The sequence below is a fragment of the Bos indicus x Bos taurus genome, chromosome 14 (genome assembly GCF_003369695.1).
Source record: "Bos indicus x Bos taurus breed Angus x Brahman F1 hybrid chromosome 14, Bos_hybrid_MaternalHap_v2.0, whole genome shotgun sequence".
NCBI lineage: Eukaryota > Metazoa > Chordata > Mammalia > Artiodactyla > Bovidae > Bos > Bos indicus x Bos taurus.
Window position 1 is genome coordinate 66,870,169 of NC_040089.1, and position 6,000 is coordinate 66,876,168.

Here is a 6,000-nt window from a genome sequence, read left to right on the forward strand (position 1 = left end):
TGTTCCGCCAGGGAATTCCTTCTTCTTCTCAGAAGGACCTTAGTTCTGTCTGATCAGGACTCCACCCTTATAGCTTCACTTAACCCCAGTTATCTCCTTAAAGGCAGTGTCTCCAAATGCAGTCACACTGGGGGTTAGGGTTCCACTGTAGGAATTTTAGAGGGGACACAGTTCAGTCCATGACACAGGATAAGATCTGGGATTGTTCTTTGGAGTCTTTAAAGGCAAAAATACCATAAAATTGATTCGCTGGTATCTCTTACTAGAACATAAGCACCATGGGGCTGACTTGTGTACTGTGGCACCCCTGGCACTTACTGCACTAGGCACTATTAATACAAACGTTTGTTTAACTAATGAATTAACAAACGTGGTGACTCAACAGGAAGATGGGGTGGAGGCTGTTGGCAGTGATCTGGGATGTGAGGTACCCAGTGCCTAAATCCAGTGGTGGTAGAAATGAGATGAAGTGTGACATGTGACAGAATGTGAGATAAAGGGGAGAGAAGAATCATGGATGATTGACTTTCTGTTTTTGAGTGACATGGTGATCATGATTCCATTAGTGGCAAAAGAGAAGTTGAGAGAGATTAATTTATTACCATGAATCCTCACTTATTACCATGAATCTGCCACTCCTTGGACGTGGGGTAGCTCCTCTTGGCCGCTTTCCCTGGCCTCGGGCGTGGGGTAGCTCCTCTCGGCGGCTCCTGCGCGGCGCAGCCTGGCGCTCTTGGTCGCCGCCCCTGACCTCGGGCGAGGGGTAGCTCCTCTCCGCCACGCTTCTGCGCGGTCTGTCGCATCCGCAGCACTACAAACTTAAAAGATTGTTAGATATAGATTTAGAGTAATTTGTTTATATCTGCTAAGAGGATTTAGCAACAGGAAATCATTTATCTTGAATGACTGGAATGCTTTTTTCTAGTTTGTGCCCTAACTGTTCCAAAAAGAATCAAGTTCAGTATTCAGGTACACTTTCTCTTAACAGACAATGTTACTATTCTATACAAGTAGACAGCACTGTGTGTAACCTTGAGAATAGGGTTTGTTTTACCCAAACTTGAATTTTTATAATTAGCTGATAAAATGATCATTCTGAGCTATTGCCTGATTTTAACACCCACCCATTATAGCAAAGTTGCCGTGTCTCTCTGTACAGAAATGTGTGTATTTCTTTGAGTATTTTATTGTTCCTTGATGGAAGTGCTCTGCAACAGCTAGAGAAAATGAAATAGCAATTAGCAAGTAAAAGCATAATGTTAAACAAGTAAAATTGTAAAGTGTTTCAGTTAGGGTACAGAATAAGCTGCTGTTAACAAAGACAGGTGTTTAAACAATATAGAATCATATAGAATTTAATAGTCTAATTAATTTCTCATATAATATTGTTACGTAGGCTCCTTCTATCCTGCAATTCAACCTGTGGCCCTAAAATATTAGCCTCATCTGTGTGGTCCTACGGAGAAGGCAATGGCACCCCACTCCAGTACTCTTGCCTGGAAAGTCCCATGGGCGGAGGAGCCTGGTAGGCTGCAGTCCATGGGGTCGCTAAGAGTCGGACACGACTGAGCGACTTCACTTTCACTTTTCACTTTCATGCATTGGAGAAGGAAATGGCAACCCACTCCAGTGTTCTTGCCTGGAGAATCCCAGGGACCAGGGAGCCTGCTGGGCTGCTGCCTCTGGGGTCTCACAGAGTCGGACACGACTGAAGTGACTTAGCAGTAGCAGTAGCATGGTCCTAGATGGCATGTTGCCACGTCTAACTTCTAGGCACTAAGAAGGGAGAAGAAGGAGTAGGATGAAAAGACACATGTTCTGGGTCTTCCCTGATAGCCCAGTGGCTAAAACTCCATAGTTCCAGTGCAGTTGGGGTTCAACCTCTGGCCAAGGAACTGGATTCCACATGCCGTGAGTGACCTGTATTGGCTATCTCCTGAAGCGCCAGAGTCACAATGGCTTGAGATGTTTGATATCAGACCAGGACTAAGTAGCTGTATGCTTGGGCTTCCGTGAGGAATCCTCCAAGTCTTACAGGACACATTTCATTTAGTAGTCTAGGACAGCCCGTAGGGACCTCTGACAGCTGTGAGATGCCATAACTTCCTTCTGGCTTCTGTGGCATGAGTTTTTTTTTTTTTTTTTTTTCCACTGAAGGCATTCCTTTAGGTTAAGCCATAGCAGTGAAGATATTGTCTGTGAATATGTTTTCTGGGAGGGGAAGGGAGTGGGATATTGTATCACTGATTTAATCCTTTAGCTCATAACCAGTTATAACTGACCTGTTTATTCCATTACCTGGTTGGCACTCAGAGGGTAAGAGAAGCTTGAATAAGTATTTTGGCAACAATACAGTCTGAATGACCATTGGTTGTTATGAGGGTGATAAGCTAAATTATGCAGAGTATATCATGCAAATGCTGGGCTGGATGAATCACAAGCTGAAATAAAGATTGCTGGGAGGAATACCAACAACAGCCTCAGATATGCTGATGATACCACTCTAATGGTAGAAAGCAAAGAGGAACTAAAGAGCCTTTTGATGAGGGTGAAAAAGGAAAGTGAAAAAACAGGCTTAAAACTTCAGCATTCTAAAAACTAAGATCATGGCATCTGATGGTCCTGTCACTTCGTGGCAAATGGAAAGGGAAAAAGTGGAAGCAGTGACAGATTTTATTTTATTGGGCTCCAAAATCACTGTAGGCGGTGACTTGTTCAGTCGCTCAGTTGTGTCCAACTCTCTGACACCCCATGAACTGCAGCATTCCAGGCCTCCCTGTCCATCACCAACTCCCAGAGCTCGCTCAAACTCATGTCTATTGAGTCGGTGATGCCATCCACCATCTCACCCTCTGTCGTCCCCTTCTCCTCCTGCCTTCAATCTTTCCCAGCATCTAGGTCTTTTCAGATGAGTCAGTTCTTCGTATCAGGTGGCCAAAGTATTGGAGCTTCAGCTTCAGTATCAGTCCTTCCAGTGAATATTCAAGACTTATTTCCTTTAGGATGAACTGATTGACTCTCCTTGCAGTCCAAGGGACTCTCAAGAGTCTTGGGCTTCAAGGAGATCAAACCAGTCAGTCCTAAAAGAAATCAACCCTGAATATTCATTGAAAGGACTGATGCTGAAGCTGAAGCTCCAGTATTTTGGCCGCCTGATGTGAAGAGCCGACTCATTGGAAAAGACCCTGATGCTGGGAAAGATGGAAGGCAAAGGAGAAGAGGGTGGCAGAGGATGAGATTGTTGGATAGTATCACTGACTCAGTGGACATAAATTTGAGCAAACTCCAGGAGATAGTGGCAGACAGACGAGCCTGGCGTGCTGCAGTCCATGGGGTCGCATAGAGCTGGACACGACTTAGTAACTGAACAATAGCAACAAAGCTAAGGAGGGCAGGGTCTGGGAACTGCGTTGTATAAAGACGACTACTGGTGACTGTGCCTCAGAAAAGTAGGCATGACACACAAGTTTTATCCAGTGGGACATTCTCCAGGGCTTATCCCGCTCTGACCTCTTTTAGGCTTAGAAGGTCTGGGCTGGAAACACCATACATTATGATGCTAGAGGTTTACTATATTAAATATTTTTCCTCCAAGGATTCATTCAGCTAGCTTCTTTTAGCTACTTATGTCACTGCATTTTTGACACCATAATCTTTAAAAAGATATATTTCAATAATTATGAATTTGGGTAAAACTTTTATAGTGGGTATGGCCAAGATCAAGCTTTGGATGAGCTTAGTATGTCTCTATGACAGACCTATATCTTGTGAATAGTATAGAACTTTAATGATATGTCTCTTTACCCAAACTAAATAAGTAAAAAACTACATTTATTTATGTGCAAATATTTTTATAAACCTTCATGGATTAAAGGTAGTTCCTTTAATAATGTAAGATAAGCTGTCAATCAATAGAAAGTTCACTGGACTTAAATCCAGAATTCCTCCATTGTTGTCACGGGTCTTGCCAAAATGATTTTGTTGTGTTTTTAGTGGGCGAGATACCTAGTTAATAGTTTATAATGAGAAATGCACCTTCAGAACATTCATATCTATTGACAAAGAGGTGAATCAGAGTATTTGCTGCCAAGTCACTTCAGTCGTGTCCGACTCTGTGCGACCCCATGGACTGCAGCCTACCAGGCTTCTCCATCCTTGGGATTCTCCAGGCAAGAACACTGGAGTGGGTTGCCATTTCCTTCTCCAATGCATGAAAGTGGAAAGTGAAAGTGAAGTCACTCAGTCGTGTCTGACTCTTAGCGACCCCATGGACTGCAGCCTACCAGGCTCCTCCATCCATAGGATTTTCCAGGCAACAGTACTGGAGAGGGGTGCCATTGCCTTCTCCCTCAGGGTATTTGGGAATAGGTATAATATTATTTCTGATGTAATTTCTCATGATCTTAATTCATTTTTTATAACAGAGGTTTAGATAAGATAACCTTTAAGGTTCCTTTCAATTAAAAAAATTCCTATTGTATAGGCTACATCATATATCTACATCTCCTTTCTTCTCTGGAAAGGAGAAGCCTCACATAGAACTTACAAAGTAGATGGTTCAGTGCCAGGCACTGTGATAAGCACTTAATGTGAATTATTTAATCCTTGCAATTGATGAAGTAGGTATTCTTATTATCATCCCCTTTTTATCACCAGATTAAGATGATAAACAGGCTTTTCATAACTTTCTTACTATCCCACAGCCAGTGAGTGGCTGAGTCGAGATTTTGAACACAGGCCTGTGGGACTCCAGGGCTTGGAAACTGACGTCTGTGCCTCTTTGCTATCATACAGTTGCAGTCTTAGAATGTTTAAAGCATATAAATAATCTGACCAAGAACGATAAGTAGACTGACCAAAAGTTTTTATTTTTTAACAATTAAGTATCAGCAATATTTCTCGGGATATTTTCTGTTCACACATTATCATAAGCTTATAAGGTCTGAAAACAGGGTAAACTGACATCTGAAGCAATGGCAAGACAAATCCAGGTTAAACGACCTTCCTCCAAATCTGATGAACAGAAATAGTGAGAAAAAAGGCAACAATTTACGAATGAAAGGCATCCAAATGAAGGAGAACAATTTTACATAATAAGCTTCGAAAAAAGATGGCTAAGGAGAATGTGAGAGGTTTTGGGGTAGGCCTTTTTTTCACACCCACGGGAATAGTATTGAGAAGGCTGAAAATTTTTATTAATGCCTTCTGACTGGACAAAAGCAGTCTTAGAGAGTTTGTAGGTAGCCCCAAGAAAAGGAGAGGAAAATGCCTCAAGTGTAGCCAACCCTACTTACTCTTAAGAAAGGCCTCCATGTCATCTGAATTTTCAGGTTTCTGTGGGGAGGTGGATGAATGAGAGAAATATACCCACAGCTGCGTGGGGTGGACACTGGTGCAAGATATTTAACTGGACTTCACAGGAGAAGGCTTCTCCTGACCCGGATGCTCACTCATCTCCCACTGTGCCCTCAGGCTAGAGAAACTTGGATCGAAAGCAGCTCCACACATTAAATTAGCTCTAAACGGGGCAGTCTGATTGGTCCTAAATAAGGTGCAAGCTTTAGAACAGACTTTAGGACTTTAGGACAAAGCTGTCCCATGAAAAATGAAAAGGAATGCAATGACCAGTAAGGAAACTCATTAGGCAAAAAGAATGAAGAAAAGATGAAGAGAAGAAAAAGAACAGAACCTGGTATAAAAAGACAGAAGTTTTAAGGGGGAGAATGGGTTTTTTAAATAAAAATATACCCTCTCTAAACAAACAAAAGGATTTACTGGGAGTGCTTTAAGGTGTAGAGGAACTTTATAATACTATTATTTTATGAAACTAAGGCCCTCAAATGAGGTAATAAAAGAACTGAATAAAATGAACACAGAAATTTCTGCACTACAGAAACTGAGACCACACAGAGCACCATAATACAGTTAACAAATAATTTAGGAAGAGCAAGGAATAGGATGGACAGTGAGTGAAAATAAAATTAGTGACGTGGATGAAAT